Genomic DNA, 24,076 nt, shown 5'->3' with positions numbered 1-24,076 from the left:
GCAGAGAAATGCTCCAATTATACAAGTTGAAATTATTCAACTAAAAATTGTCAATTATATAAAAACAAAGAATTATTGCTTTTAGTAATTTACGTGGAAAACCTATGAGTATTTAAATTATTTTCTATTAGTTGTTCATAAAAAATAATCATCACAATGATTTTATTTCTCACTTATAATTTACACTGTTAAATGATACTAAAATTATACGAAAAGTGAAAAAGTTCATTGTTTTTCATCCTAATTTATTAAAATAGTTTAAAAAAATATGATATAAAGGGGAAAAAAATAACAACAATTTTTTACTTAGTATCACATCACTTTACAATGTAGAAAATATGCACCTGAAATGTCAAAAAGTTAATATTTATGTACTCGAATATAAGAATATTTATAAAAAGTTAAAAGTAAAATAAATAAAAATAAATTGCCATATTTTATTTTTTTTTTTTTTTAAGTAGATGTATTAAATTATAAGTAAATATAAAATTATGGCGATGTACTTTCAACATATATTTGTTTTTATAACATTAAATGAAAACTAGAATTAAAATTTGTTTATAAACATTTTTAGTATTTTTACGTATATTATAGTATTATACCCTAGATATGTGTATCGTCTAATTTTTATATCCGTAACTATTATAAGCATATTGTACTTTTTCTTCAAAATATAAGATAATTTAAAATAATAAAAATCATTTCATCTCAATTTTGAATAATAACAGTGTTATACCTACATTTAATATAAACAAAGAATACTAAAATAAAAAACTTTGCTTATTGAAACTTCAGGAATATTAAAACTACCGGTATAATAGTATTAATTATCGTAAATACGTGTTATACAATTAAATACAATATCATAATACAAACATGTATTTATTTTGTTTTTTTTTCAATTAATATTATTGAGTTATAATTTACACTTATAACGTTATAAAAAAAATACCTGCAAGCATTACTATTTGACGCCTATTAAAACTGTTAACAATCGATAATTTTAAACTTTAATATCAGTTAGAATTACATAATTCCGTATTCAGTATTAGCTTAAAATATAGTTTATATAGCCAAACTGCTGTCAAACAAATTTATTTTCGCTTAACATAATATCTATTAGGAGATACCTTTGCTAGAGTGAAATTTGAGCCAGAGGTTATTATATTAAATCCAATCATTTGTTTTCTGTGAAACAAATAGGTTATAAAATTACATTAGAGCTGGTAATGATACATGGTAATCATTAGTTAACTCATCTGATAACGTCACAGTTTTGATACGGTCATTGTTGACAGTGGCGGCGGAACGTCTGCCGTTGTTCAATAACGCATATATGATATATGGAATAAACAAGACACAACAAAGAGGGCAATTGCAAAGCGCACAATGGATTTACCGGGAGACCCGTGGGGGGACGTAAATTACCGATAACCCGATCATCTTTATAAAGAGCTTGAACTCGCCCGTTTTCGATTTCTATACAAACGCCGACAACTAACTGTATTCGTTTATATGGCATGTTTTCGTCTCAATCTTTTTAAATAAACTAGTCTAATGCGACGGCAAGCACTAGTGAGTAGTGGCGGAGTATTTATAAAACGTTATTTTTCTTTCTTGCTTCTCTCTCTCAATCGCTCACTGTTTCACTACGCGCAATCACCGACAACATACATACACACGTATAAACGTATACACATGACCACCGTAAGAGGTCGACAACCCGTTTTATATATACATATCAACCACGGGAGAGGTCAAGACTATAACACGACGACGAAGTTAATTTTATTTAGTAATTTAGTATCCAAAATCATCATCAAGTTGTTGAATTACTTCAATTTTTTTTTTTACTTTTATTACGTTGGATTTGTTAAATTAGTATAATATCAGTATGTAATCATGATAATTATACAAACACGCGTATAATCAAACAATAAACAAAGTGTATACAGCACCTTGTATTGTTATTATTGTAAATGAGCTTAATTCGATTGCACAAAGCGCACACATTATACGCTATATACGTTAATAATAATCGGTGTTGTGGAGAAGGGGATATTGTGTACACATATTATATATATTATACTATATAGTAGTCTGCAGATAGCAAACAAGCGCACACGAACAAGGGGAGAACCGCATACGGATCGACTACAGACGGGCAGACGGTGTATAATATTCGTAAATGCTCTTATATGCTCACGTATCATTGCCGATCAAATCCTATCATTACTGTTAATCCAATATGCAATCTAATAAATGGAATCATCATTTTTTGACTAACTATTATAATATTTTTTCAGTCATAATGTGTAAATTTGTGACCACGGCTATGATTTTAGAATAGTCAAAATGTAATGTAGTTTAATGTACTTACTACTACTATTTGATAATCTCAATTACTTTTATATTTAACAGATTGTTTAGGTACATTTTCATTTAATTTATTTAGAAGCTGTAATACTTGACAGTTGAAGTACAAATATTTTGACGACGGGTGATGGATCGAGTGACGTCAATAAGAATTAACAATAATAATTAATACTCCATATTATATTTAATAATGATTCTGTGAAATTAAACATATGATATTATAATAATTATTACGTTATATATTTAGAATATTATATAGGTATTAGCACTTAGCTCTTGGCCAACACAAATCGATCAATTACGCACGGGTGAAATAAGTTAACCGCCATTTAAAAATAATTTAATTGAATCTGATTAGACCTAATATCTTTCTTTCATAATAAATTTTACTAAAAATACCTATTCAGTTTACTCCTAATACTGGATACTCTGATTTATATTATTATGTGAAATAAATAAATAACATTTGGAAATAAATTTGAACCCAAGAGCATAGTTAAATTTGATGCCAATAGAAGTTTATAAAAAGCGCTATCGCAATTTCTATTTATTTTAATTCAATATACATGATAAAATGATAACTAATAACAAAATACTCATATAAAAAATACATTTATTTATTCTAATTTCAAAAACTCCCTTACAAATTTGTAATATTATTACGCAAAAATAAAAAGTTTTTAAAAAAGAATCACGTTTTCTGAACACGTATATCATCGAAATTTTAGTTATAAGAGTCAACGTTTTTATGATCTAACGAAATTCTAATTATACTGTATGTATTTATATATAAAGCAGCATTGTTGGTTTGGTAATATCATTGTGCATTAGTTCATAAAAGTAAATGACCTTATAGTTTTTTCTTTTGTATTTTATAGTACTTTTCATATTTTCTAACTCGAGTTTTATACATGGTGGTATTAAAGTGTACTAGAATACAATCGTGAGAATATTTTAAAATTTAAATGAGATTAATCCAGATCGCCTTTAACATCGGCCGGACGTAGTTTAATTATAAATACTATTATATTGTTTTATGTTTCAATTATACTCTAGGCGCTATACTTCAATATAATAGTTAATATTGCATTAAACACTAATGCTAAAAAAAAAAAACATTATAAACAATTAATACTAAATGCATAAATCTGCATAAAATAAAAATGATAATTATAATGAACACAGGGTTAAAATCTTTACGTTTTGAAAATTTCCATTTAAATATTTTACTAGAAATATATGTAGAAATTCTGATAAAATTCTTAAACTTTAACTATTTAAGTCCTGTTAAGCAAGTAAATAAGTAAATACAATTTACTAAATAAGTGTAACATTAAAACTATAAATAACTTAAATGTTATTATTTTGTATAGTTCTTAGTTTTATAATTTAAACTGTACGTACTATATAGCTACTATAAGTTCTTGTATAATATATTGTATTATTTATAGTTATATTCATGTATAACGAACACTTCGGAATTCAGTGAATACCACTTAATATTTTGAGCTTGTCCAATAGTTTTTGATGATTTTTTTTTTAACATCTTCAATACATAATTTACATACATCTAACAACATAGGTTTACAATGTTCTTAAACTCTTCAGAATGAATAAAGCAGTCATTATTCTAAAATAAAAATATTACTAAAATATTCACAAGAAGTTCTGGACTCGTAACCATTTAAATTCTAGGTTAATAATTTGCATTATGTGTTTCAGAAACCGCTTTAGAATTATTTGTATAAAAATCATCAATATAGTAGAAGAATATATACCTATAATTAAGAAGTTTTCATATTCTCGATTAGACTTTTTAAACCAGACACATAGTATAGCTGTCTAGATGTAGATATATTTTTATGCTCATGTAGTAGTAAAGAAACCATATGAAATCATTTTGTTTAAATAACACTAATAATAATAGACAATATTTTGATTATGCTGTTTGATGTAATTTTGTTTGCACTGGATATACTTTATTGATCGATTATAAAAGAAAAATAATAATGTAAAATATGATTATGAATAAAATTAGATGCATATTACATGATGATTTTGGACAATAAAAAATCATACAAAAACACGTAGGTCACGTAAACATATAAAATAATTATTATATATTCTTTTGTATGTCGATAGAAAAAATTAAATATTTCCTCCAATTTATTAAGCTCATTGAAAAATTATATAAGCCTTAGTAGCCAAGTATTAGAATAATAATTATGTAAGGAAAAAATTGTCGGGTCTACACGACACGTAGTACGCATGTTTGTACCTATATAAGTAAAAACTTGTAAAAAATACATTTTGAATAATTGAAAACTATGAAATAAACCAAAACATAAAAAAAAACTAAATTTTAAAATAATAATTTTACGTCTGTACACAACTAATGGAATAAACCACGATAACAGTTTGTTTTAAATCTTTAGCCTTATCAATCTTTAAAGTGATGTCACTATACTATTTTTACTATACACCTATAAAATGTTCACAATGATAGACCTTTATGTGATACATCTAATACATATATTATACACACACACACATATATATATATACATCTAATAAGTATCAGTATAAACACTTACCAAGCATAATATAATATATTTATTTATGTTAAATATAACAAAATTAACTAAACGTGAGCATAACATTTATAAAATATATTTTAATCCTTATATTATGTTATATGCGTTTGCAACTCGTCCAAAAATGTTCAAATGAAAAGCTACTATATCACTACTAAACTATACCCATATTTGTTATTAACATTTAAAGGGAATTATTAAATCTAGTAAAAACATTACAATAACAATGATGAAAAAAACAATCAACCCAAACGTGGCTCATTGGGTATAATCGACAACAGTGGCGGATTAATATCCAACCGACGTGTTTGCATTGTGAGCCGGTCACGTATCTCAGAAACGTCACGATTTCCAAACCATCACATCACGCGCACGCTCGCTCTTAGAGAGCTCTTGACCTCCAATGGCTATTGTTCACGAATACACACACACACACACACACACACACGCACACATATATGTACATACGTAATACACTCGTACCTAGTGCCTAACCCTAGGTTTTTTAAAAAATATTATTAGGGTTACTACACAATATTAACAACAAAATGTATTAATAATATCTAAAAATACACTCAATCATAGTTTAAAAAAATTATAGTTTCTATAAAGATGTAACAAAAAAAAATGGAATTTTGGCGGAAATAAATGTGCAGACAAGTTTCCTATTCCGGTGTTGATAATAATTATTGTGATGTAGATGACGGACTGTATATAAAGAGAGAGAGAAAGAGAAGACTGGTGTATGCCATCAGATAGACAGCTGCAGGTGCCGCTAGTTTCCCAACAGACACCTGTTCTATACACTGAGTATAGGTTAGCAACAAGACGATTACAATTTAAAATTTAAAAAACCGCGTAAAAAACAATTTCTCCAATAGCTTTCTAACTCAATTTTTTATTTATAAAATATAAATAAAATTCAAACACTATATATTAATCAATCAATTAATTATATCATTCTATTCATTTAATAACGACATCTACTATTTAAATTTTGTGTGTGTATTCAATGCTATTTATGTGTAAATTACCTATAGGTATCTAGTACTCCTTTCGATAGTGCAAAGGTTACTTCATAGTTCCAACGCAAGTCTTCAAAGGCTTATTAGGTTTATGTAATCTTTACATAACCATCCGATTCCAAAAATAAGCAATGACCAAACTGGTCAACGCGCGGTCGTATATACGACTTTTTTCTTTGCTACAATAGTAACGATACTTTTATATTAGGTACTTTCTCGTTATATTACTAAATAAATTCAAACCAAAACTTACTATGCATAAATACCACTTTATAAAAAGATAAGTAAAACATTTAATACATCCAATAAGAAATTGTGTATCACGCAACAGTACTACAGCTACAAACTCGAATATATATTATATATATACCCTTAAGACGTAGTGACGTAGAGATATTAAAGGTTTTCGAGTAAAATGTATTTTCATTTTAAATAGACCAATAATTTTTTTACATAGAATAATTATTTATAATTGCATTCTTAACATCATAACTAGAATAATATGATTTACATTTTTTATATATTTCAATTTTAGATAAGTAATATATTACCGTTGTAAATAAATGTTTTTATTTTTTAAAACGTGAAATTCTACTGATGTCAAATTTTTTATTTATATTTAATACAGACAAATATATGTTTTATTACATATATTATATAAATGCTGTATACTTATATATTTAATTTAATATAATGAACAACATATTATTTCGATAAAAATACAAATAAGTTTATTAACGCTGACATCTAGTCCAAAAGAACACTGAACTATTGTGCACACCTTGAAAGAAGATAATGTAATATATTATAGCCGATTCTACGATCCTTTCTCTAATTATCTTCTACCAACAATAGCATTGTAGTTACTGAATCGATATAGTGTCTATATAGATACATATGATTATATTTCCGTTAGGCGGCATGTATGAGTTTCTGTGGATTTACGATTTTCTATTGTCAGTTTTTATGACTTACAATAACAATCCGATGCTTAGAGAAAAACACAATTTTCACGACTGTTATGACTTGTGTGAGTTATGACATATGAGTATAATATGCTGTAAATGGACTCCAGAGTATTCTATTACTATTTATTTTTAAGGTTACATAAAATCTGTATATTTTATTTATATGGGGTATCCAACATAACTTATCTATAAATTGTATGTTTTAATTATTATTTTTAATACTTTACCTAATATTAATAAATATAATGAAAAAATAATCATTATTTAAGAATAAAACTTGAAAAAAAATTATTTATAAAAAATATTAATACTCATTATATAATATTGATAATAATGTAAAAACCAGACAATAGTAATAGAAATGTACAGGAAAATTAATAAAAAAAATTGATTGTATTCTTTTACTGTAGTGTAGAAAAATATAAACATTAGCCTTAACATTTTATACTTAAGAGACAAATGATGCGATAAAAATCCACAATGTAGAAAATGTTTATTATAACTATGAAATTCAATTAAAGGCAAAGGATTTAAGAATATTGATTTTACATTAATAAAAATATTATTAATTTAAAATATAATTTAACAATTTCAATGTATTACCATGCATATTTTATTTTAACGATAATATTCATCAACATTTTTCATATTCATTATCCCTAATGTTAAACCCGTGCGTTATGAGCAGTGCACTATATTATATTTAGTATCAAGTATGGCTTATTTTCTAAAAAATGAATCTTATATTATACAAAAATATTATGTACTCGTATTATTTAAAAAATTAAAATTGGTCAATTACGTATGTTAAAATTTAACATAAGGCATACAATTATCTTTATGGACATTATACATTCATATTTCATACGAATAACAATTATTACTTATTCTAAAATTTTCTTATAATAAAATTATTTTATGGTATTGGTTTTACTATATAATCGTATTTTTAGTTTCTCATCAAACCAGAACAAATAATATTCAAAAATATATTAACATGGGAAACGTATCACAAAATTGTCTTTTTTGAGTCATCTGTCAACCGGAAAGTCGTCAATGCCCCAGACATATTTATTGTTTGTACTCCATTACCCCTTTCCCTCCATATAATACTTTATCTACCATTAACCATTTAACCGTGTTTATTGTCAAAGAGTTTCTATATTGTCAATACCCTTTGTGCATATGAAGTATTTTTTTGCTAGTACATATATCATTAACAGTTTACTCTGATATAAAATAGCTGATCATTAAACACAAAAAATAAATTTTCAATTTTTACAACATTGTTGGTTATTTTAACATAGTAGGTAAAAAAAAAAAAGGAGAAAGGTACATTGAAATGTAATAAATATTTTCAAAAAACAATAAAATAAAAATTAATTATCTTCAACAAAGTCCAAAAATCTTTTACAAGATTATAACTATGAAATGTAAAAAAGTACACAAAATTATTCAACAAATATAATATACTCTAAGTAGGTAAATGTATAAAAATATATGTATAAAGTTTTATTTCTAAAGTAAATCCAAGTTGTTATTTCAAGTTTCGAATTCATTCTTGTGTTATAACTTATAACGCAATACCTACATAAGTTCGATTATTATCAATGATAAATTTAATAGTTTTCTATATCTGTTTTAGAACACTATTATATATTTATTATATTAAATTACTGTTTGTTATATACAATAAAACTGTTGTAGTTTTATTTTTATTCATTGTATCACTCGTCAATTTTATGCAAATATAATAACTACGAGCTATTATCAATATTTACACAATTTAATAAAATATTGTACTGGTATTATATAATATGAGAAAATATTTTTGTGCAAATCAGTAAATAGAAGTCTATTAAAAATTATATTCAATTTTAGCTGTGAAAGTACCTAGAATGGATGAATACCACGTAAAATACCTATCAACCTACTGGTTAAATATAAGAATTCTAGTGAACTTAATAGTTATAAACTTCTGTTAAACTATGCCATGGATAACACAATAATATTTCCAGTAATATATTTCCATTATTTACAATATATTATTATATTAAACCTAATTATTGATAGAATTATACCACGTACAGCTTTTAGATCAAACATGGAGAGATACATTTTGAGAATTGTTTGATTATAAATATTTGTTATGATATAAAACCGTTAATTATATAAACCTTCGACAATATAACCTAATATATGGTCGAAGATATAAATCAATAAACCATAGACTGATCACTAGATGAGTTTTCGATGGCGTACCGCGTGTCGGTGGTCGTTATTTAGTATTTTTTATAATCAATGATAAAACTAAAGAACTATAAATATAACTATAGGAAATGTTAACTATAGGCTATAAAAACAATGTTTGCATTATTTTTATTTTTAATATAATATTTTGGCACATAATTTATCAATTCAATCATAGTCAATAGCATTATTCAGGCTGTGTGCGATATTGGTAAATACAAACATACTAAACGTGAAAGACTAATAAAAAATAAAATATGAAACATTTTCAAAAATACAAATTCATTACTCAAACTCGCAAGAAATATTGTTGACTAAAATCTGTCAATTGAATGCGATCTTTAACTTTAAGTATAATAGAAAATAGAAAAATTCATTTTTGCCATCGATCATCATATTATAGCCAGCCTGGTAGTTGCACATATGCACTGTTATACATCAGAGATCAACGCCAATCACCAAATTATAATAATATATTTATAACCATTAGCTATATACTATAAAATCATTGACTGATTTAAACAAGGAATTTGGAAGTGCCTTCGGTGCAGAGAACAGAGTATTAGTGTTGCGCGACGACAGTAGTCTGCATCATAGGATATGCTGCACGCGTACGTCGCGCGTCCGTCACGTTTCCAAGTCTCCGATGCCTGTAAATAAATTGGCCATCGCCGCCATCACGCGAACACTATAACAAATTATTGTAATAATACAACTATGAACTAATGTGCAACTATTTCAAGTTTCTATAACTGAAAATCATCAAACAGCAAAAACAATATCGTCAATATTCTTTCTGAAAATAAAAAGATATTTTTTGGTTTTGTTTTTAATTATTATTCAGTATAATCAGCACTAACGCTTTATAGTTTATACGGATATATACTCCACACGCACTCCTACATATATTTGCACACTAAAATAATATGTATTTTAGCTTTTAAAATACCATTTTCCCGGCAATCTTGACATCAACGAGTACCTATGTAAGAAGCGTAATGAAAACGTCCACTTTGAGTAATTACAAAAAATAAAAAAGACTGGATTAATAAATTATTGCTTTCTAATATTTTACTGAAACTATGCCAATATAAAACTGATGACATTATATTAATGTATATAGCAATTCACACTTAAAACTTTTTGACTTAAATTTAAGTTAGTCAAATAGATGTCAAGTTATTAGATAAGTTTAAAAAATTGCATGGCTTTTATTACTTAAATTGTACTAGAATAAAATCAATAATAAATAGTGAATTTTAAATATATTATATATCTAATTAAATATTTGACAACACGACCTTTATAAAATAACTATAACCTATATTATATGTACCTATACTTAGTACCTATACTTATATTTTAAATGAATCTATTAGGTTCTAAAATGTGTACATATATTTCTACTATATCTATACATTTTTATTATTTTTTTTTTTATGTTTTATCTCTTATTTATAGTATATTAAATATCTTTTCTATTAATATATTATATTACATTTTTAAATTATATGCTAATAAGTAATTATGTTTACTTTAATTAAAATTGTTAATAAGTTAAAACAGTAAAATACACATATTCTGTTCTGCATTAAAATCTTTAACCTTGAAATCTTAATTATACTTATATTCACTCGTTATAATAATAGTAATATATACTCTAAAATGTTATTAACAAATAATCTCTAGTAACGAAGTAAGAACAATAAAAACCAAAGTCGAGAAAACGAAACTACATAAAATTATATTTCGATTAGGTATTTTTATAAATTGATAAAATTATAATAAAAATACTATTACAGTTTAAGGAATGAACAGCTAAACATATATTTTATGATATTCTTTTATTATCTACTTAATAGAACTAATGATACCGCTAATACGCAAAAATTCAAAACTACTATTTTAACTCAAATGTAACAAAACATTTATTAATATTATTATTTTGTTAAAATAAAAATACTAATAAAAAAAAAAAATTAAAAAAAAATAATATTAATTCTTAATAGTAAATAATATAAATAATTAATACAAACAATATTTATAAATATTCATTAACTAACATTTGATACGAGTATAATTTATAAAACAAAAAATAAATCTTGTTTTATTTATTACGACAACATCATAAGAAAAACTCATATTGAAAATAGCAATAAAATTACCTTTGAAATCATATTTGAAATTAATTTATTAATCTTTAATGAAGTGTATATTATTTAAAAGTTAGAAACTATTCAATGATTATTATTTTTGGTGAAAAAAGAACAGAATTTTATAAAATTACAATTAAATTATTTCATAATAATAAACTCTCTTTAACGATATTATAAAAATTAAGCTATTTTTTTACCGTTAAAATATCCTTTCATGTGAATTATATAAAAATTATTTTTAATTCTTAAATATATTAAATGACTTAAATTCATCTTTTATACAGTTATGAAATAAAGAAATTTCACACTAAATTTGTACAAAAAAAATGTAGATACATTTATTAGAACCATAGAAAAAATAAATAATCTCAATAACATTAATTTCTAACCAACAATGGTATTCAGTAACAAAAATCTTAACATGATATTAATTTGATATTATAGGTAAAATCTATTCATTTAATAATCATGTTTGGAATATGAACGTTGGTAATGATTTTTATTTAATATACCTAGCTATTGCTTTCGGTATCACTACAACTTCACAGTTATCATTATAATAATATAATACAAATAGGTATAACAAATAATAAGAAGGTTAATTAAACTGAAACATAAAACCTATAACTATAGAGGCAATACCGTATTGATATTATTTTATTTATTCATACACTTGCGTTTATATACGTTCTAAATTTATATTCTGTATATCTAAAAACTTGTACTGCCTTTAAAGAATTTAACTTTCAATTCGGATATTTTATTTAAATTTAACCGTATTCTAAAGTATAAATTATATTTTGAGCCGTATTTAAAAATGTTTGATTATAATAAAACGTATTCAAAAGTAGGAAGTTAAGATAATTAATAATATTTCTCTGCTAATTATTATTACGTTAATAAATTTAAAAATTTTATATTTTTTATAAATATCTATTAATAATTTTCATAAAATAATATTATAACAATAACTATATAAATATTTATTAATATATTATTTATTGAATGTATTTATAAAACAATTATAAAAGAAAATAAACATTTTGAATAAAATATTTAATTAAAAAACAATATTCTAGACTCCTAAATCTAAAAATTTAATCAAAATTAGATGACTAATATATTATAAACTTTTTGTCTAATCGTTTGTATGTGTAAGTTTTCCTATATATCCTTGTACAACAAATATTATAGTAATATCTAACGATTAATTTTGAAACATTTAATTACGTTTATTAGTTTTCTTTGTCAATAACAACGCTGCAATTATTTTTGTTTTCCAAATTTCCAATCAACTTACCTCGATCACAACGGTTGGATCCACCGCTTAAGCAACGAAGACGCGTATATTTTGCTGTACATCGGATATTTCGTAATTTTTCCTTTCGTCAAGTATAATAATTACAAATCACGTAAATATTTTAAACACGCACTTCTCACACAAACACACATATACACACACGCACGTAGAAATGATTTACAAAAATAATACACGTCAATATAAATATAAAATTAAAAGAAATAAAACTTAACTTAAAATAAGCCACTAAACAATAATAATAATAAAAATAAACGCGCCCGGCGTACAGTACGAGAGCATCCGAAGGACTACTCACATGGAGTGGCTCGGATGGCTGCTGGAACGGCCGCGCGGCGGGAACGACGCGGAGAACAGGTGAACTGGAGTGCCGCCGCCGCCACCGCACGGCGCTGCCAACATTGTATATATGTATTTTGTATGTGTAATATATATATATATTATGTGCGTGTATCGTGTATGCTGTAGTCACTATAATGTTCTCGGAATATATTACATAAGTCATTACTCATTAGTATTCCATTGGTCGTCGTGTTCGTCGGTCCATGCAGACATTATAATCAAAAACATTCGTAAATATTTTCACGATTGTCCGAGGACTCACCGACATAAATATATAATATATTACGTTTCATTAAGTTATCATTATTTTAATATTTCTAATATATTATATTCGTTTTGTGCAGCAACATAAAAATTACAGGGATAGAAAGTGGGATGGACGGATGATGTGATATTAACTACTCTAGCTGGGATTAAACTCGTCGTACATTATTTTCACATGAATATCGATAAGCACACTCAATTCACTTTCAACATGGACAACTATGTTGAAAAATCCTTGAATTTATGGATACAACTACATGATTTTGAGCTATTAAATATATTTTAACGTTATTGGTGTAGAAAACATCCTAGTTAATGTGCCCCATATTATACTATAAGTCATAAGAGTTAAGGTAGAATAATTTAAACTAATTTTATAAATAAATAATTAAATTTAAATATAGCTACTGTGTATTAATAATAAATAGTTTATATTAAATCAGACATAATTTCAATAATTATATTACTTTTAATTTTATGTCAAAATGAAACAATATTTTTACTTTTTTAATACATATTGCATAACAATTGTAAATCAATTTAATAACATAAATATACAACAAACAGATAGTTCGTAGATAAGTATATTATAATACTTGCCTAAAATTAAATCCTAATAGTTTTATCAAGCTCCATTTGTCATTTGATTGCATATAATAATGCGTTTTTAATAAATAATTGTAAAAAAATAACAACTTAAAATACTCGTATAATGTTTTACAGAAAAAAATACATTAAATTTTAAAACAAAAAAAATATGAAATAAGAAGATACAAATGAACAATTACAATTAAAAAATAAAACATTTTACTAAAAATTATGGAAAAGAAGATACAGTGACCTATGATTAAATAATCTATCTCATCATGATATACGAGTAAAACAATACAAGTGTTTTCTTCTTATTAAAATCAAAAACTTATTTATAAATAATTTCATATTGTATTATACTCATATTCTCTATTTATAATAATTCATTTCGCTATCACATAAAAAATATAGCATATAATATTGCACTTTAAAATTATTGAAAAATATGTATTAAAAAAATATCCTAATATTATAATTTATAATATTGTAAAATTTGATCCACAACCGTGGTGCACCACAATAGCCTATTTATAACGCCGTGCGTATACAATTTTGTTATTGAAATGTATTTTAAAAATGCAAACACTGCATGTTATTTTATTGGAACAATGATTTATATATTTCATTCATATTATAATAATTAATTATAAAAATTATAATAATAGATTGCAGCATTCGTAAAAATGCATGAGTTTATTATCATTTATCATACATAAATTTTAAAATTACATAATTTATACTTAAAGTATACTTATTATAGTGAGAATAAATATAAAAAAAATATAAATACATAGCCAAATCTCAATAACGTGAATTTTTTTTTCCTAACCTTTATAGATTTTTTTGTATATTCAATGATATAAAACCAGTATAATATTCAAGTTAGATAATAATTTTGTTTTAATCTACCATAAAATTCAAATTGCTGAGAATTGACTATATTTATAAACTCACTGTATTCACACAAAAATACTAATATGAAAAATCTTTATAAAAAGATTGTAGGTACCTAACCAGCGACCACGATGATAACATATGTATAAACTTATAATTATGTTGAGGGGGAATGTATGAAGGAAGTAATCTTTATCTCTATTGTAATTATTGTGGTCACAAGTTAATGTTCACTTTTATACTTCAATTACTTGATTTATTTATCTGTATAACAATCACTAAACTATATTTTTTTAGTGTACTGAATTGTTTAGAGGACAGTTAGGTACATTTTTCATATTTCAAAGTACATTACTATAATTTAAATTTATTGAGTATAATATTAAAATATTGGAAATAATGACACCAATAAGAAAATGATAACGGTTCGTTGATTGCAACGGGAGCGTATACAATAAATATACAGTTTGTTAACTGCGATAAATATTTGTGGGATATATAAATCATAAAAACTGTTTCATAGTATATCTATAACATACGTGACATCCAATAGAGGATCTACTCACCAATTTGTCCTTTATGTGAAATTTACCTAAGTTTCAAACATAATATACTAACGGAGTGTCTTACAGAATTCAGAGAAAAAGACAATCTTTCAGAGCATATCCCACATCACTGATCAATTCCCATCATCACTTCAAAGTTAATAAATTAGTTGTAAAATGAATCACTGTAGAAGTTTTTTTATAATCTATTTTTTATATATTTCTATATTGCAAATACTTTTTCATAAATTTCAATAACCTTTGCTACAGAGATTTACTATAATAATAATAAAAAAAAAATTAAAAATATAAGATCTATTTTTAAATAAATAATCTAAAGCAATTAAAATGCACAAATGCGAAATAATACACGACTATTTAACCACTAACCAAGTTAATCAAGTTTTATTTAGATTTTACAAGTCCATACACACATATTTTACCAATATATAACCTTAAATTGGTCTTTAATCCAAGACTGCGCACATGATTTCTTCATAAGGAGAGGGGTTATAGAAATACTGAAATTTAGTATCTATAATAAAAAAATATTATGTTTACCTTAAATTTTAAGTTTATAAAAAGTGGTTATTAATCATAATTTTTCGATCATACTTTAGAAGTTTTGCAGAAAGAAACTTCCTTTTAATTCGATAAATCCAATAACTGTTGACCTAAATGCAAAAAAAGATAATGGGAAGGGTTTGAACCCCCAACCCCCCTTGCACATTAGCCTAATTATATCATATAGGTGCATAGTAGTACTATATGAACTAAGCTGTAGATGTAATTATTTAAATCAGAAAAAAGTCTAATCGTATTAAATACTAAGTAGTAACATAGATAATGACAATAATTTGACGTATATTAATTATTTAAATGGCATACAGTGGAAGAATATCCTAGGTAATTATTTTAAAGGTACTATTAACATTTTTGGAAATGTCTTTTTTTACATAACTATTGCCTATTTGAAGCATTACAAAACAATATTTTTGAAAAAAATAATTATTTTTTTAATATCTACGAAATATCGTTATTTTTTATTAAGTTTTTTACTTTTTCTAAAGACTGTTTACAATTTATTTTAACTGTGCATCCAAAAAAATCGAAACTTCGATAAAACGAGTGTTCATTATTTAAACATTTCAAAGAACGACCTATATAATATAATTAATGTAATTAAAACATCACGGCGTACAGAATCACGCGGTAGGAAGTCGTGATAACACGAATAACAACGGTCCTACATATTATAATATTCTCACATTACATCCTCATTATAATACTCGCGATCGACGATAGAATATTATAATATTGTTTTAATGTATAGGCTAGGTGGTACAGGCGGACAACACACCTCAGCTTGCTAATGAACTCACAGAACGCCGCATATATACAACTGTCAACATATTCTATTCTGTTGTTATTTTTCAAAATTATTGTACATTTGTACCTACGTAAGTACCTAGTATGTACCTATACAGTTTATGTTATTTAATTTTGTTTCAAAAATGAAGTTTTTTTTTTGGTTTTTTTTTTTTTATTTGACTTGTTCTTATAATTCAATAAGGTTGTTATATTTTTTAAAACATTTTATATTTTTAAATTTCTTCGATAATTTCAAAATATAATATAGTTAAATATGACATTAAAATTATGTTTTTTGGTTCAATAAATTTAACATTTTGCACGAGCACTAGCTTGAAGATTAAAAAAAACAACACTGCAGATAGGGAGGGTTAAGGCCTTGCTCGATATGTTTTGAGAGGGGTGGTTTATTGGTGGATTTCGATATAACACCCATAATTACATACATATCGTACTATGTATACATTATTTCCCTCTGCGTAAAAAAAAGTTCCTATGCCACTGACTTTGAGTGTTGGCTGGCGCTGTCACCGGCCGCCGTTCGAAAATACTGCAACGACCTGGCGTTACAGTGGCACTCGCCGATGAAGCATGCTGACTGACTGCTGACGGCCCCTCCCTGATCTACCAATAAGCAGCGGTAGAACAGCGGCGACGACGTTATAAGCACCTAACGGCGGACTGGCTACCCGCGTTCAAGTCGTGAAAACCCCGCTAGCCCGACACCATCAATTCCGCGCCATTCGCGGGTTGGACCTGAACACCGGATGACCTGGCCGAGACGTACTGCAAACACGGTCAGCGCCATCGTGGTCGCTGAACTGGCCGTCAACGGTGAGCCGGCCGATCACCTGACATCCGCACTTCGGTGCCAAGTCGTTAAGTAGCGGCAGCGTTTGACTACTTCGGCGGTGCAGCGGTGGTGTCAGAGTACGTCCGTAGTAGTTGTCGCGTATGTTGGCAACACCGACCCTTCTCTGTTCAACGAGTAGAAAACGTTCCCTCCCGGCGGGCGCAACGACGACGTCGGAATGGTGAAAAATTAAACATGTACCTACTACCTATCTATAGTATACGTCCTACATGATAATATTATTATTATTACATTGTCGCGACTATATAATAATGTTCGTGTCACCCGTACATTATTAAATTGTGCTTGCGTAATTTATTAATACTGTAATAATCCTACACGAACCTATACCGTCTTATTAAATTATTTTTTTCTTAATAATATTTAAATGACCATTATTTTATATGCCTTCGGTCATTTTTCCCTCAGAAACCTTAAATTATAGTTATAACTTATTACCGAGTGTATAATAATAATAATGATATACATAATAGATAGGCAATGCCTAATGGCATCTATATTATCTTAAGATTATGAAATGTACGATGTTAGGTACTCACCGACTGGTGACTGCATGACTACATAATTTAAAGCAGGCATCATTTACGTAGCACTCGCGCACGAACACTTTTGTGTCCACGGCGGACTCGATAAAAATAAATAATAATAAGAACAAACTCAGGTTAAAATTAAGTTACCACATCACTCGGGAAATAAAAAAAAATTCGTTAAAATTTACATATTTTACTTAGTTAAAAACGATGGAGAAGTTAAAAATTTTTTTTTCGTTTCAAAATTACATAATCATATTTTTAAGTTTTATCATTTACATTTTACAGGTGACAATCGCTCGTCGATGGTTGTCTGCACACGCAGTATTCTTGTCTATGATCACATGGTTGTGTAGCGCACTGGAGTGTAAAGACCACGGACTGTCGATAGGTCATATTGATAAGTACCTAGTACGTTGTGATCATAGCTGATTATCGTCATAAGTGGTTAACATATTTACTAATATCAAAGATATTGCAATGTTTTATTGTCCTGCGACCGGAGCTGGTAGGCGCGTAAACCAAACCTAACCCTCGAATGTAAAAATAGTATACCTGTAGGGAGGAAAAGGAGGAGACTCCTTCGGTGTTAGGTGGGAGATACCCACCCTTTTGGTAGATGGGTAATATTAATCTAACAAGTTCATATCTAGCAGTAACCCTTCTAGTACACCTTGCCACTTATAAATATGATAAGTAGTCACTTTCAACACCAACCTACAGACCTATCATGACAATGCCAGTTACAATAATACGAGTAGTCGCTCCCTACGCCTATCCACTTTGGTCGTAGCTTTGTACCCGGACTATTGACTGTTATTAATTATCTGCAAGGAATAGACATAATTACCATAAAAATGTTAAATATAAAACGGCTATAGCTTTGAAACGAAGTCTGAGCGAGAAATTATGATTGCATCATCGTTCTTAACTCATTAAAATATGCAGATTCTACAAAAAAAAAGTAACACGGCAGGTCGGAACACCTATTTTAAAATTCGTCTCTAACGCGCCGTTGATGGTGGTCTTACAGTTACAACTTACTGACTACTATAATAACGCGTGAACCACAGCTGTCTGTTTTTTCCTTATTTCCCGGGTCCGGTCGATGGACGACCGTATTGTCTTTGTGTAAACATCAATTAAAAATTAACCACAATAATAATACCACATAATATTATCATAAGGTATAAGTGGTATAATTACAGTGCTCGCGCTTTTAAAGCAACTCATTGAAAAGTGTACAAAAATTACCCCGTTCGTTTTCATGTTTACCACAACGACCGACGAAAATCCTTAGGGAGAAAAAGAGCGCCAAACAGATTACTAATCATTTTAATCCATAATATGGCCTCCACGGACTATATGTCCATATTTACGTGTATTTGGCAATGATCAGACTTAAAAATTTAAATTGTTTCAAATCTAAGTTTTAAAAACTTTTTAGGTATTGGAGGAACTGATTTTACGAGTTATATGCGCGGTAAAATTGATTGACTGAAATTAGTCGTTTGGTATCGTCAAATGAAAAACAAAGTAACAACATGTATTTTAGTATTCATTTGTATTAAAAATTAGCTATCCCTAACAGAATAGATATTCATCAAACTATCGTGTATTAAACGATATCACAACATATTATACATATTATAATTATGATTATTATGTAATTTACATAAAATTAATAAATAAATTATATTATAATGACGAAAATTCTGTGACTTATCAACTGTAAACAATAAATGTATGCTGCAACAAATTAACCATACACCAATGAATGTGACCAAAGCAAACCATTCGGCCAATTGACGAAAATTCATTGTATTTTTATTTTTTATCCGATATTAGGTGGCCAAATATTATTTTACATATTAAATTGATAATAATTATTGGCTAATGCACAATGTACAATGCTGGTAAATTGATAACAAGCCACATGGTGTGCAATGCATCCATATTTAACATTTTATGACAGTGACACCTACTTACTTTCGACTTGAATGATCAATATAAGCAACCAAATTATCTTGAAATTATTATAAGATGTAACTATAAGCCAAAACTATAAACCAACTTCATATAAACTAAACATTTTAATAATTTTAACTATGATTTTCATTCTAATTAATCTTCTTTGGCTTTTACTACTTATAAGTATTGTATTCTTTTCGTACTTCATAGTTCATATTTTATACTCCGGAACAATTAATGGGTAGTCAACCTAATGTACATATTATACATGCTTGCCCGGTTTGTATGTTAATAAAAACTAGAACTGAGAATTTTTAATTTTGATCTTTTCAAAGAACAAACTTTAGTCTGTCCAGCAAAAGAACACGCCGATTCTGAGCACCTCTCCGCGTCACCATCCTATCAAAACTGGTTCACTTATGGCACAGAAAAACTGATTTTGGTTGGTTTGCGGCGCGTTCTCTCGCTAGACAGAGTATAGATCCTATTTGCTAGCAATTTCATCAATCATCTCCCTCAAAATAAAAATTAAAACATTTATCGACTGCTTATCGTGTATACAAAAATTCTGTAATAGAATATAGACACAAAAAAATCACAACGTTGTAAAATCAATAATCTATCGCTTTGCTCAGAATCTAAAAGTGAAAATATTTAGCAGCTGTTATTTAAATTTTGTCTTTAACTACCATAAATTATAATACATAGGTAGGTACACCGAAGTACAATATTTATTTCGAGGCTGCTGAATCTGTTTGTGAATCATAATATATTGTATATGTTCATAAAAAGTATATAGCGTATGCTGTCTCTACAAACAATGGAGGTACCTGCCTATAATTTAGTATACGTATAATACTTATAATAGTATATAGATATATTATACTGATATCGAAGAGTATAAACACTAATAAATATAACAAATCACATTCATTTTTAAAACGCAGAAAACTTTTTGTAGAAAATAAAATATAATTTGATACGAGATAACGAAAGCCTTAATTTAAAAAATACTTGCAAACGTGCGGTTGTAAAACATTCCTATACTCGTTTCATATTTTCGAAATCAAGTAGGCACGCAATCGACAAATCTTTAAAAATATATACAAACATATTCGAATCATATATATATATATTATACAATAAACTACTGAATGGTCGTGAACTTATCATGTAATAAATTGATACTATCCTTCAAGATTCCTTCTCAAATTGTAGAGCACTGAAAATTACAGTAACACTACAATACTACATAATATATACATTGAAGAATATACTTAGCTATAATATTACTATACTAATATATTACATATAGATAGGTGCCATAGTCTATTATATATTTCGGTGTTTTGAACGTGAAATAAAAATATCATTTTAAACACGAGACCTATATTATTACAATAACACAACTATTGTTTATTTATTATGAAATATACGAGTTGAACCCTTTTTACAAATTTAGCTAACGATATAAAAAAACATGAGGTAGACATAAACAATTAAAATATAACAACATTTATACATATATAAATGATATGTCCAAATAACAATTATAATATATACCTAATAGAAATATAACAGAATATAACACATAAACATCTTTGTTTCAATTGGTGTGTAAAAACAATTAAAATTAAAGGTGGATTCCGTATTATCGAGAGACATGATCGAGTCTCATGGGTCCATTACTCATATAATTGGTAGAATTGAAGAGGTATGTGGAATGTTGAAGTAAGTAAAACGATAGGATCGTTGGGAAAGTTTAAAGTAAATTAAGGAAAGTTAGGTTGGAGAATCAACATCATCTATTAGTACTCGGCTAATGGAACTAAACCTAGATGAGTGACAACGGGATAATAATCATGTGGAGGACAAGCAGAACTACAGAAGCCAGAAGGTTACCCAAAAGGTATCAATCCACTGCTAGTAAATCGCAAAAACCTTCGATAAATCCTTTCAAGCTGGCTAGCGTTATCAGTATAATATGCGGGTTCCAAAATACGGCACCATGTTCAAGTACAGGCCAAACGATAGTGCAATAAAGAATCTTAATAGAAGATTTAAGTCTAAAATAATTAAACAATAAACCTCATAACTAAGTCCTTAGTCTAACACTTTTAAGGCTTATCTGAATATAAAGACTTGGGTCAGTTCTACTACCTAGTCAACTTAAAACCAAAATCCTTAAAAAAGTTAATTATAAGTTATAACATAAAATAATAAAATCTCGAAGAAGATAAAAGAACATTCTGAACATTAGAGGAGTATGGATTTACTAGAGACGTTATAACTTAACATTAATTAGATATGTTTAGAAATGATTCTAAATCTCCAAACAGTTCCATAAATTGATTAATGTCACTTTGAAAAATAAACTTGATGATTTACATAATATAGAGTTTAATCGTTTAATGTCATTATCAAAACATTCAAAACATAAAGATAACAACGTTAATGAAGAATATGACCCATCTGTTAATACAAATAGAGAACAATACAAGTAACAAGTGCCCTCAAGGATGGTAAAAATAAATTTTAAAATAAATAAATTATTATATTTATTGTATCATTATTGTACATATATTAAGTAAGCACCTATCTATATTCCACTAAATCAAAAAAAGTTTCCCCGAGTATAAAATGAAAATTGGCCTGCTTAAATTTAGGCATCTCTATTAATTGAACATTTCTAAGTAGTAACAATATTTACCACATAGGTAATTTAATTCATAAAAAACCATTGAAGCTCTATGATCGCCCTTAAAAAAATAAACTATAAATATTAGTATAGCCAGTTTAGGTATAATTATGTCTATCATTGATGGATACCCCTTTAAACCCTTTTGTAATTTTTTCTGTTAATATTAATCTTATATTTACTTATATTCATGTATTATTTTTACACAAGGTACCTAGGTACCTATATTATTGTTTTTGTGCATCTAATTTTATCAGGTGTTTTACTTATTACATTAGTAACTGATTTATTATATTTAGGTACCTAGTTAAGTTACTCTTTATCTATTTAATTTGTAACGTTAACAAAACTAATATTCAACTTTAAATTTAATTTACATTCTTCTATAACAATAACCTAATAAGCTGGCCATGCCCCATCCGCCACCGAGATCCATCACATTTCTACCATCTATCCACTGCATAATATATTATGTAGGTAACACGTAATAGTTATAAATTATAATTATAACTATTATGTAATTAACGATATATTTATTAAATAAGGTAAATTGCAACCATATATTTTTTATTATTACTTTATATTTTTATAACATCGTATCGATTTAAATATTTACAAATAAATTTTAGCCTCGTAAAAATCTGAACACACGGTAGGTTGCAGTATATTGTTGCATTGAATGACTACAACCGTGTTTTGGAATTTCAACTATTTCGAGTGCCGTTCAATGGTCAATAAATAAATATACATTTGTTCGTTGTATGTGTGTTTGTTAAAAGAAATGAAAAAAAGGTCACGTAACATACCATATACATACATTATACATAGACACCTACCTATATATTATACACTCCCCAAGGCACCCCGTCGGAATAGAAAGAGTTCGGTTACTGGCGTTACTGCACCATACACAATATAATATAAAATAATATATAGTCATACTCGGTTTAGTATACCTTATACATACCTAAATATCTATATGCCTAATCCACATAATATCTACTCCACAGTCCGCACTCGTCTTGACATTTTACGACTGTAAAAAGCGCGTATTGTTAAATCCAGTCGTAAAACTCATCTATCGACGACAGACTGTCGTATTATCTGTGTAGGTTTCTATATTATTGTTATTATTATTGTAACATAGCTATACAGCCGACAGACCGAAAGATATTTAGTATTTTGTTATTTAATATTTGCGACCATAGAGACATTAGAGACTAATACACCAACAGGAATCCACCGTCCCCACATAAAAATTTATACCTACCTACCTATAATGGCGTTAACACTATTGGTATACAAACCA

At 27.1% G+C, this 24,076-nt stretch overlaps 1 protein-coding gene across 2 annotated transcripts in view; it reads right to left on the bottom strand.

The window, feature by feature from the left end:
* LOC132932156 (band 4.1-like protein 4) overlaps window positions 1–13,000 on the bottom strand; it is a 145,950-nt gene extending 132,950 nt beyond the window's left edge. For both annotated transcript variants that reach the window (XM_060998393.1, XM_060998394.1), the window contains exon 1: window positions 12,670–13,000. The gene's annotated coding sequence lies outside the window, so the exon portion shown is untranslated. The remainder of the gene's footprint in view (window positions 1–12,669) is intronic.
* Window positions 13,001–24,076: the final 11,076 nt, after the last annotated feature.

Source organism: Rhopalosiphum padi, chromosome 1, assembly GCF_020882245.1.
Source record: "Rhopalosiphum padi isolate XX-2018 chromosome 1, ASM2088224v1, whole genome shotgun sequence".
NCBI classification, from domain to species: domain Eukaryota; kingdom Metazoa; phylum Arthropoda; class Insecta; order Hemiptera; family Aphididae; genus Rhopalosiphum; species Rhopalosiphum padi.
The sequence above is the reverse complement of the archived record's forward strand: the minus strand, read 5'-3'. Positions and strand labels throughout refer to the sequence as shown.